This window comes from Apium graveolens, chromosome 9 (genome assembly GCF_009905375.1).
Source record: "Apium graveolens cultivar Ventura chromosome 9, ASM990537v1, whole genome shotgun sequence".
In the NCBI taxonomy this organism is placed as follows: domain Eukaryota; kingdom Viridiplantae; phylum Streptophyta; class Magnoliopsida; order Apiales; family Apiaceae; genus Apium; species Apium graveolens.
Genome location: NC_133655.1, coordinates 160,863,145 through 160,875,825, shown reverse-complemented (window position 1 = coordinate 160,875,825; position 12,681 = coordinate 160,863,145).

Below are 12,681 nucleotides of genomic sequence, written 5' to 3'. Positions count from 1 at the left end.
AGTAGAAATGGTTATCAGCATGATATATTCTGAAGTATGATGAAATAATGAGTTCTTGGTGGTGGATTGATATGGTTGATGGGATGCTTGGCTGATTTTTGGTATCGGCTTGAGTCCGACTGATAGTCAATAATACAGAGGAGGTGCTACCCAAATTTTTTAGAAATACCCTACTTTTAAAGGCAAAAGTATACTTCCGTGTGTTATTAATATTCCTATTGATACTCCAAATGATTTCGATATCGGTTTCTGAAAGAAGTGGCTGTAGCCAAACTGACTGTATATAATTGGCCTCTGATTTCATTTATCTAGTCATCACTTGGTTCGATTGATCAATTAAAAGAGTTAATTGATTAATTTTACCAACTTATGGTAAGTTAGATGGAAATCGATTTCAATTAGATTAAGTCAAATTCTGATGTGATTTTCAGATCCGAAATCAAAGCAATGAGGAATTTGGAGGAAGTAAGGACACTAGTAGAATTCAGAAGTTTAGCAAAATTAGCGCGATGTTACTGCAAGTTTGCGAGGCTTTAATTGGATAGATATGTCCTTTGAGATAGAGAAGAGAATTAAAAGTTATTTGCACATGCGAGTGAGAAGAACGTTTTCAAGAACTAAACGGTCAAGATAAGAACCAAGAGAAGGAAAGAAGAGAATGAAGAAGAGAGGTTGAATAAAGAAGAGATTAGAAACTACGCCAATATGGATATTGTTAGATGATGAAAGAAATTTTATCATCTGCAATAAGGTTTTACTTAAGAACTGGAAGGTATACCAATATAGAACGATGATGTAATAAGAATTATTCCAAAATACCGGAGAACTCGCGAATATAAGTATTTGATATAAGCTGACAATGTTAGAATGTGAACTAAAGAGGGAGATATTTTTATTATGCTGGAAAGACGATGTATAGCGAGCATAGACCTCAATAATATGAAATATATCTTCAATGCGAAAAATCCAAAGATGTGACAGAGGATAGTTGGAATTGATTAAAAATGGAAGTTGTGCGATTAGCGATTATGTGAGTAAGGCTAATAAAATAGCTGTCAATGAATTTTGATAGTTCTGTTAACAAGAATTCAAATATTTATTAAGAGAAAGCTTTCATTCCAGTATTAGCCACATAATGGCTTATTTAATGTTAACCAAATCAGTACAATTAGAAAGAAGGGATTGCTTATGTTAAGAAGAGACAATGAGTCATGAGAATGGAGAACTTAGCTAGAAAGGGAATTGGAATCAAAAGGATGATAAAGAAATTTATAAGATTGTCCAGGATATAAGAAATTTATGAACGTTTGGGTGCCAGAGCTAATGTAAGGAATGGAGTGAAACACCTATATTTGGAGATAGGAAATTCATTCTAAAACTACGATTAGATATGGAAATTTAAACGAAGGCATGGATTGACATGGCATAAGAATGAAAATAGAAGGTCATATAAGTAAATGTCATATTTATTGAAGAGTCAAAGCCAACATCAGAGGGTGAACCTATTACCGTAACCTTTTCAAAAATGAGTATAGCTCGTTAAGGAGCGACCTAGAGGATCGCTTAAAAACCAGAGATGAAGCAAGTGTTATTAAATTATTAAGGATAGGTTAACTGAACCCAACCATTATTTTATTAACAAATACTTTACCTAAGGAATAAGTTGATATTGCTACAAGGAGATTGTGGTGCGCTATCAGATTTAAGCATTGGTTGGAATTGATCGGTATTATTACTTAATCTAATATTTCTGGACAGATGTAAAGTGAAGAATTTGATGAAACATTTGTAAATTGAGATAGAAAATGCATCCCAGGAATACGATTAAGTACCAAGGGCTAAAAGAAATACCTAGTGACAAGACATGAAGAGAAGATGGGGGAAAGTGTTAGTTGAATCATTATTGATAGGTTATCCCAAACCTAGTCATTCTCTGTTATTAATGAACAACATATCCAATAAGTGGGTTAGTTGTTGCTTGAAGAAATGGTGGTACGTCATCAGATTCAGGAATTGATTGTAAATGATCAATATTATTTGATTGGAGATTTGACAGAAATATTTAGAATACGGTGAATTATGTCAAACCAGGATATTATATGCAACTCCCAGATGACGAGCATTAAGTAAGGCAGAACTAAAAGAGAAGAATTTGGCTAAATATCATTAACTCAAGGGATTCAAGTTATTTCAAGAATATAATGCAAGACATAGATGTCAAAGAAGACTTTATGATAATATGACATAAAAAAAGGAATAGACATTATATGTGACTAGACGTCAAGGGAGAGCATTACAGTTAGGTTCATATGAGAACTCCTTGGAACCAAAATAAATGATAATATGGGTTAGAATATGCGGGTGATACCTCTAGGTTAGTAAATTTTCTTTACTCGATTGTGATTTAAGGAAATTAAGGTATGATGATAAGTTTGTGCGTCAATCATATCCAGTCGAGATTTTCTCTATAATTCTTAATTCTGGAGTAATTTTGAGAACGTTAGAAATCGAATACGCCATGGTTTCAGTATATCATTCGCAGATGGACAAGAAGATTAAGGGAACGATTAAAGAGCCTCAAATGCGATCAGAATCGATTACAACTAGGTTGATTGAACAAAGAGACATGTGGGAATGAGGTTCAACAACCAGTAACTATTGGAAATGTTAATGAGCACGAATTACTAGAATTAGAAAGAAAAAGAGAATTAATATGCGTTATGCTGATCCTTTTGAGATAGTATAATAGGCAGGATAAGTGGAAGTGAGTTGGCTTGACCACCACCCATATAGCAAGTTAATAGGGTGTTTATACGTGTATATTAAGGAAAGGTAATCTAGCTCCATTATATATAAAATGGAGGCTTGAGTTGAGTTATATGAGCAATTAATAGAATATGATGTCATGAAGAAGCTGTTAAATAATGAGTGATGCTGCGAGTAAAAGTTTATGAAAAGTTGTAGGGTTGAGGGATCAACCTGAGAAAGTGGAAGTGAAATACTTGAATGTATCATTATCTGATCCTTAGTATGATTTTGAGGACATAATCCTTTTAAGGGGGAAGGATGTAATATCCAGGACATAGCGTGTAATTATTTTTATTAATAAATGATTATTATGTGATTATTATGTGAATTTTGGTGAATTATCTGATGACTAATAATAATATTTGGATGTTATATATCATAAAATGTGAGTATATTAAATTTTATTATATCTTAAAAATAAAGTACAGATAATTATGGTATTTTCCTTGTAATTTTTGGAATGTTATATGATTTTATAATGATTTATGAATTTATTAATTATTTTCTGAATAATTACGAAACTATTTTATAAAGTCGGGAATCGTCCAACTTCAATCTTTTTTACGTTCTTACAACCCGAAACTTTTCTGAAAACTCCTTCCTAACCTAATCTGATAATTCAGGACATTTTTCAGTATTTTGACTTTTTCAATCTGGATTACGGTTTCACCCGTGCGCGTCCCGGCGCAAGATTTTTGATACGATAATCATTTCGATAGATCAACAAAGCCCGTATTCTCTAAAGACGGGATATTATTACATTATTTTCATATAAAGTGTTTTATTAAAAACCTGGTTTGGATAATTGTTATGGATTAAAAACTAAGATATATGATTGCTGTATTTATTACTAAGGAACGTGAGCTTCGAGGCTCGATTTGATTTCTCTTGTGTTTCGTGACTCAATCTGCCATAACAAGATGCCTACGTACCTTGCTGATTGCCAATAATCAAGTCAAAAAACGTAGTTCTGATATGTGGGGTGAGGCCCCTTATATAGATGTTGGGAGTCCTTGAATTGGACTTGGTATAGGAGACTTGGTGGTCAAGTCTCTGAATTATAATGGACTTTGGAGTCCTAGGAAGTAGGAAGCTAATTCCTTATCCTATGAGGTTCCTTGGAGGCCAATCTACAAGGATTTATATCCCCACTAGGACTTATCTTAATAATCAGGGTTTTGGGCCTTCTTTGTTCCATCACGCCTGATCTGGTCCATCAGGCCTGATCAATGTGTTAACCTTTTTGGTCTGAATATCATACATCTTCTTATTGGGCCTTGCAGCCCAATTCATATGTAATTAATGCAATATTAACTATGTAATCAGGATTTATTTATTCCCTATCATTTGCCCCCCAACTTTTGGGAAACATTGACTAGGTTTCGCAGTTCCCTTCTAGGGTATCATTTTTGCGTAAAGTGTGGAGCGACCTACACATTTACAATGATTTTCTTTTTACTCCTTTTATTCAGGAATTATCTTAATTTTCAGGAATTTTTTCCCTTAATTCTGGGATTTTTCCTTAATTTTTTGGATTTTTCCCTTAATTCTGGGATTTTCCCTTAATTTTCTGGATTTTTTCCTTAATTATGGGATTTATCCTTAATTTGCTGGATTTTTCCCTTAATTCTGGGATTTATCCTGAATTTTTTGGATTTATTACTTATTTTCTGAAAATATTAACATTTTTCAGAAAATATTTTAAGGAATTTCCTTAATTTTCTGGGAATATTCAGAATATAAAATCCTTTTTTTAGAAAACACATTTTTTCCTTCTTTTTTCCTCCCTTTTTTCTTTTCCTTTTTCTTCTCTTTTTTTTATACCTGGTTCGACCAGGAATCCTGTTCGACCAGGATCCTGGTCGAATAAGGCCTCTCACTGCCCTGGTCGAAGGAATTTCGAGGAGGAGGGATTCGACTAGGAATCCTGGTCGAATTTCGGCCAGGATTTTTCCTATAATATATTTATTTATTATTTTTATTGTTTTTATTATTTTTTTTTCGAGCAGGAGTTTTTCGACCAGGATTTTTCTTCCCTTTCGGTCAGGATTCCACGCTTTTTGACCGAATTATCCTTCTTTCGGTTGCCCAGGTCGACGGGAATTCGAGCTCAAGGATTTCGATCAGGAATTCTTCATATTTTCTGGTTGAATTGGTCTCGATTCTAGTAGAATTAAACCAGTTATTTAGCCCTGATCGACAGGATTTCGACCTCAGGTCATTCGACCAGGAATATAATGCAAGTCCTGATCGAATTGGGTCTGGATATATTAATTTTTTGCATTTATTTTTGTAATTTTCACATTTTTGGATCTGGGCCCTTAAACCTGGGCTGAATTTCTTCCAACTCGAATTTGGGCCCATGATTTGGATTCTTTTGGGCCAACTCTTTAGTGGATTATAACTTGGGCCCATTTCTTCAACTGGGTTTTGTATTTTAACTAATTGGGCCCTTTTCTGGGCTGGTTTTATTGGGATGATCTTTGGGCCCACTGTTTTTAACTGGGCTTCTTTTCCACCCCTCTTAAAAAGATATTTGGGCCTCAAACAGGGCCTTTTGTACCTAGGCCTTTTTAACCCTAAACACTTGGATTTTCGAAGATTTTTCTAGAATTGGGCATTATCTTTAAGCCCAAATTCCAGGTTCTTCTAAGGTTTTTCTGGATTCTTCCAGAATCTTCAAAAATTTAAATTTTTCACTTGGTTTTTCCAGGAATTTCCCGGATAATTCCAGAACCTTCTCTTTGTTGGGCCAAAATGGGCTTTTTAAGGCCCAAATCACCTCTTCTTTGGCTATATAAAGGTGGGATGAGAGTGTGATTTCCTCACACTTCTCATTTCACTTCTCCACTCATTCTACAATTTTCTCCCTCTCCACACTTCTCTTCCTTTAGTTTTACGGCCACCCCTCCCTTCAAGGTTTTCAGGTTTTTCTAAGCTTCACTAATGGCTGACAAGAATTCTGAGAGAGCGGCCAAGATAGCCTCGGCTTCAAAATGAGGTAAGGATATCGAGATCCATTCTTCATACATGTCTTTGATCGATATGATTAACACTAGGGGGGACGAATGTCCCTCCACTGCACATCTCGATTCTTTTAATCATTGTAACACTTGGCACAACATAGATTTCGATAAATTAAATGCGTGTTATAACATTCTTCCTCCTCTTAGATTAGTTCCAGTTTCTGGTGGTGACCGTACTTGCCACTGGAAACCCGACACTCTTTTTATTTATACAGATGCCCTCGATGCTGGGCTTAGGTTCCCTTTTCATCCCTTCATTCCTCATCTTTTAGCTGATTTACAAATCAACCAATGCCAGCTTCCTCCAAACGCTTGGAGGAACATTTTGTGTTTTATGGTTTGCTTCCTTAGGGAAGGTTTTCCCCATTTTGTAGCTGTTTTTAGGAAGGTTTTTCAATGTTACAATAGCGCTTCTGGTAATTGTGGTTGGGTCTATGTCAAACAAAGACCCAAATGTAAGCATATCTTTAACGGCGCCTCCATTCCTGCCAATAACCAAAATTGGAGGAATAGTTTCGTCGGGCTACGTTGGGAGAATGGCGACTGGGGCACACTATTCAGATCTTCCTTCGGGAAGGTTAGTGATGGTAGCCTCAAATCCATTCACTTAACTCCCGAGGAAACTAATATTTATAATGAGTTAACTCGGGATGACGACACTACTACCAGCTGGACTCTCTTAGAGGAATTCTCCCTCATTCATGTGGGACTATCCTCTATTTCTCAACAGGGTATTTTTCTTCCCTTCTCAATTTTATTTCATTTCATGCATTATTGACACCAGTTATTTTGTTAATTATCTTGTCTTGCAGCTGCCAAGGAGATCAACGAGGAAAACGTGCCCCTCGTTGATGAAACTGCTAGAATGAAGAAAGCTCGCCTTGCGGGCCTGGACACTCGAGGAAAGGCCACGGAGCCTATCTTCTTGAGAAAGCACAAGGAGCCCATGAGGGAGGCTTCAGCTGAGGGAGCTGAGGGCCACAGTGCTCATATTACTGCTGCTGCTCCTGCTGCTACTACTACAGGCGCCTTCCAGCCTCTCTGGGGATTCCGCCGAGGGGATACCGTGGTTGGATCCACGAAGCATGCTTGGGATTGGTCCTACCATGGCGTGACTCCCAAGGATTTTACTGATGTGGTTGCCACCCCTGATCTTGAGAGGATAAAGCTCATGGGAGCTCAGTCTCTGGCTTCGATATGCCCCCCCTTTTTTGAACTTATCTTTCTTACTTGTAGCATTTTCCTGCCTTACACTTTGTTAATTGTTTTATTTCAGTCTAACGTATTTTCAAGGCGCTATGAGGCAAGCCGAGTCATGGAAACGAGCTTCTGACAAGGCCGACAATGCCCTCAGGAGGCAGCAGAAGAGGTATGCTGCTCTAGAGAAGAAGTTCAAGCACAAGAATGAAGAACTCGGAGAATCTAACGCCGAGCTGGTGGTGCTTCGGGCAGAGAAGGATAAAGCTATAGATTACTATCTGGGCTCGGAGGAGTTTTCCAAGTTCATGAGGATAAGGGATGACTCAGTCTTCCCCGGGTTTTTTAGGACTGGTTGGGACACGGCCCTTGGGACCGTGAACGAGGATTGTCCTGATATTAACCCCGCAGACTATGTCTGCCCTGATGACGAGGCTTTGTTGCAGAAGTTCCGCACTCGAGTAGTTGTCTCGGATCACGTTCCTCAAGATCCGCTTCTTCCTCCTCCCGAGTCTTCTTCCAGGCGTGCTGAGGACGATAGCTCTTCCTCCTCCTCCGAGACGACAGAGACTTCTAGCGAGAGCGGAGGGGTTGACGATATGGATGCCGAGGGCACCTCAGCTCCTTAGAGCTTTTCCGGCCCTGCGTGGCTTGTTTACTTCATCTTATTTTCGAGACTTTATTTATCAAACTCTTGTAATATTTATTTGATCTATTTTATTTTTCGGATTTTATGCTTGCATTTCGCGCATTTGGTTTTACTTGCCTTGCCATAAAGATTCAAACATATTTTGAAAACTTTATGAATTTTTATAAATTGTTTGGGATTCATCCCTTACACGAGTCTTAATAAACCTCAAACTAAAACTAGAACATATAAATCCTAAGCAAGCAAAGCTTCAAGGTGCTTTTCAACCTACTTGTCATCTTGACAAGTGAGAATCGTATTCAGTCGCCCTACACATAATAAACCTTCAGGTTTTGTGCATGCCAAGTTCTCGGGACTTCAAAACCATCCATAATCTCCAGCTTGTAGGTTCCTCTACCTTGAACACTCTTGACTTTGTATGGCCCTTCCCAATTCGGGGCAAGCTTCCCTTTCTGTCCTACACCAGAAGCTTCTATCTTCCTCAAGACTAGGTCACCTTGTTTAAAAAACCTTTCTTTAACCCTTAGGTTGTAGTAGAATGATGCATTTTTATGATATGACACTATCTTCGCATGTGCCTCATCTCGCACTTCATCAATTAAGTCCAGGGCTAACCTTTGTCCTTCCTCATTCCCCTCAGCATTGAAAGCTTGAATCCTAGGAGAGGAATGTGATATCTCCACGGGAACAACTGCTTCTGCCCCATATGCTAACATGAAGGGAGTTGCTCCAGTCGTGACTCTACAGGTAGTCCTATAGGCCCATAGTATTGGGAGTATCTCATCCACCCAATTATTTCTCGATTTCTCGATCATCTTCTTTAGTCCATCAAGGATTATTCAATTTGCTACCTCTGTTTGCCCATTGGTTTGCGGGTGAGCCACAGAGGTGAACCGTAACTCAATTTCATTTTCTTCACAGTACTCTTTGAATTCCTCGTTGTTGAATTGTGTTCCATTGTCGGTGACTAGGATACGGGGAATTCCATACCGGCACATAATATTTTCCCACAGAAAATTATGCAACCTGCTTAGTAGTGATTTTGACCAAGGGTTTGGCTTCAATCCACTTAGTGAAATAATCAATGGCTAAAATCAGGAACTTCCTTTGTGCCGTGGCCATGGGGAAAGGCCCCAGAATATCCATTCCCCATATAGCAAAGGGGATGGGCGAGTTGATAGAGGTTAACATCTCGGGGGGTTGTCTAACAACCGGTGCATGCTTCTGACAGCGGTCACACTTCTTCATATATTCTTTGGCATCAACCATCATTTCTGGCCAATAGAAGCCTAAATGGGTTATCTTATGAGCTAAGGCCCTGTCCCCCAAGTGTTACCCACAAATACCTTCATGTACTTCTTCAAGAGCCAAGCGTGCCTCATCGGGCCTGAGACACCTTAAGTAAGGAACCACGAAAGATCTTTTGTACAGAATCCCATCTATCAAAGAGTACCTTAGTGCCCAAACAGCTAACTTCTGTGCTTTATTAGTATCATTTGACAACCAACCGGTTTGAATGTGGGCCTTAATGGGATCTATTCATGACGTCCCCAGGCCTACAGGAGCTACAAGCTTAACATCTATGCTCCGTGTCTTCAAAACGCGGAAGTACACACTTCCTGAACTTTCTTCTATCTCGGATGAAGCAAACTTTGATAATGCATCTGCCTTAGCATTTTCCTCCCTTGGAATGTGCTCAACATGGAATTCATTGAATTGGGTCATCACAACCCTTACTAGGCGGACATACTTAGCCATCGTATCATCCCTTGCCTCAAACTCTCCCTTTACCTGGGATATGACCAGCTTCGAGTCTCCATGGACTTTTAAGTTCTTGAATCTAAGTGTCCCTGCTAGGATGAGGCCAGCTATCAGGGCTTCATATTCCGCCTCATTATTTGTGGTTGGGAAGTCTAACTTCATGGCATACTCAATCAAGAACCCATCAGGGCTTTGTAAAACCAATCCTGCTCCACTTGAATTTGTTTTTGATGCTCCATCAAAATAGAGAACCCAATATTCTTTCTCCTTATCATCCTTCTCTTTGTCCCCCTTATCAACTTCCTTGTCTTGAGGTATGATATCTTCCTGCCCCCCCCCCCCGATTTCTCTGTTGGGTATGGTACATTCCACCACGAAGTCAGCTAATGCCTGGGCTTTTATTGCCGTCCGTGGCTTGTACTTAATGTCGAACTCTCCCAGCTCTATTGCCCACTTGATCAACCTCCCACTAGCCTTGGGACTATGAATGATATTTCTCAGGGGCTGATTTGTTAGCACCTCAATTTGATGAGCCTAAAAGTAAGGACGTAACTTTCTTGAAGCCATCACCAAGGCTGAGCAAATTTCTCAATAGTTGAATAATTCAACTCAGCACCATGTAGAATTTTGCTGACATAGTATACGGGTTTCTGGATTTTCGGTTCCTCCTTAACCAATACAGCGCTCAAGGCACTTTCTGAAACAGCTAAGTACAAGAATAAAACTTCATTCAAAGCTGGCTTGGCCAACAATGGGGCCTGGGCCATATATTTCTTTAATTCCTCGAATGCCTTCTGGTTTTCCTCATTCCATACAAAGTCCTTAATATTCTTTAGTGACTTGAAGAATGACAAGCACTTGTCTCCTGACTTGGAGATGAATCGTCCCAGCACAGCAACCCTACCTGTGAGCTTCTAAACATCCTTGACAGCTTTTGGTGGTTCCATGTCCAAGATTGCCTTTATTTCATCGGGGTTAGCCTCGATCCCTTTCTTGGAGACCATCAATCCCAAAAAATTTCCAGACCCCACTCTGAAAGCACACTTTTTAGGATTTAACATCATCTTGTGGTACCTCAGGACCTCAAAAGCTTCCCTCAAATGGGTTATATGATCAGTCTTTACTAGACTTTTGACTAACATGTCATCAACATAGACTTCCATAGTCTTGCCAATAAGATCCTTAAAAATTTTATTTACCAACCTTTGATAGGTGGCTCCAGCATTCTTAAGACCAAATGCCATAACAATATAACAATAAACACCAAAGTCAGTGATGAATGATACCTTTGGAATGTCACCATTGTGCATCTTAATCTGATTGTATCCACTAAATCCACCCATGAAGCTCAACATCTCATGCCCAGCAGTGGCATCAATCCTTGGCAACGGAAAAAAGTCCTTAGGGCATGCATCATTCAGATCAGTGAAGTCTATACACATCATCCACTTTCTATTGGCCTTCTTTACCATTACAGGGTTTGCTAACCATTCCGGAAATTGAATCTCCTCAATGAAACCAGCCTCTAAGAGCTTCTCTACTTCCTATTTTATAGCCTCTTGCCTTTCCGGGGCAAAGTTTCTTTTCTTTTGCTTCACTGTCTTCCGGTTTGTGTCCACATTTAACTTGTGAGTAATCAGCTCCGGGTCTATGCCTGGCATATCAGCTGCTGACCATGCAAACACATCACTATTTTCTTGCAAAAATCTCACCAACTTCCCTCTAAGGGGCTCCTCAAGTGTGGCTCCAATGAAAGTCATCCTCTCAGGATTCTCGGGGACTAAAGAAATCGAAACAAAGTCTTCTACTGGCTTTCCTCTTTTCTCATCATTGTCTCGGATATCCATATCTTCAATAGGAAGAACCTGCCCCCAACTCCATCTTCCCTCAAAGAGGCTACATAACAACAACCATTTTTTGATCTCATCTCTCTTCTCCAATCCCATTCCAGGTGGGAAACTTCATAATTGAATGGTAGGAAGAAGGGACTGCCTTGAAGGCATGTATCCCTGTTCTCCCCATGATAGCATTATAAGTTGAACTAGCCTTTACCACCACAAAGTCCAACATCTGCATTGCTTGCCTTGGTTCCTGACCTATGGTGGTTGGCAACTTAATTATCCCTTTAACGGGACTTTCTACTCCCGCAAATCCATATATCGGCATGTCGGTTGGGGTCAATTGGGAGTCATTATATCCCATCCTTAGAAAGGCGTCATGGAGCAAGATATCCACTGAAGCACCATTATCCACAAGGACCCTCTTGACCGGGCTATTTCCTATTATCGGTGTTATGACCAGCGGGTCGTCATGAGGAAATTTCACACCCTCTAGGTCAGAATCATCAAAAGCCAATGTTACTTCTGTCCTGGCCCTCTTCGAGGCTTCTCCAACAATATGCATAACCTCTCTAGTATATGCTTTTCTGGAGTTTCTGGATAATCCAGCAGCAGTTGGTCCTCCAAAGATTGTGTTTATCACAGGCCCTCGAGATCGCGGCCCTCCAAAAATTGCGTTTATAACCGGTCCTCTAGGCTGGGAATTCCGCCCCTGATCATCTTGGTCCCTCCTACGATCTTCAAAGTTCTTCCTTCCATTGTTATTCCTATCCCCTCCTTCTCCAGTGTATTTGTTCAATCTTCCTTTTCGAATGAGGAACTCAATTTCATCTTTCAGCTGTCTACACTCATCGGTGTCATGACCAACATCTTTGTGAAATCTGCAATACTTGCTCTTATCTAGCTTGGCAGGATCAGAATTCAAGGGCTTAGGCGAATGAATATCTCGATCTTTTTTGATTTCCATCAGGATCTGGCTTCTAAGAGCATTCAACTTAGCGTATTCAGTGAACTTTTGCCCAGGTCCTCCCTTCTTGGGATTTGAATCAGGGTTTTTCTCGGTTATAGGATACTTGTCCTTAGCGATATACTCCAGATCAGTTTTCCGCTTCTTGCCTCCAGTAGGCTCATTACTCACTACGGTCTTCCTCATGCTCTCTTCCACCTTGATATACTTCCCTGCCCTATCATGTAGCTGCAACATGCTTTCAGGGGGACGTTTGGCCAAGGACATCTTAAAAAACTCATCCCTAGTTCCTTGTTGCAGTGCTATCATGACTACCTTATCATCAAGGTTTGGGACTTTTAAAGCCTCCTTTGTGAAACGATTCAAGTAGTCTCTCAAGGATTCTTTTGTTCCCTGCACAATGCTCATAAGAGATGCTGAACTTTTCTCATGAAC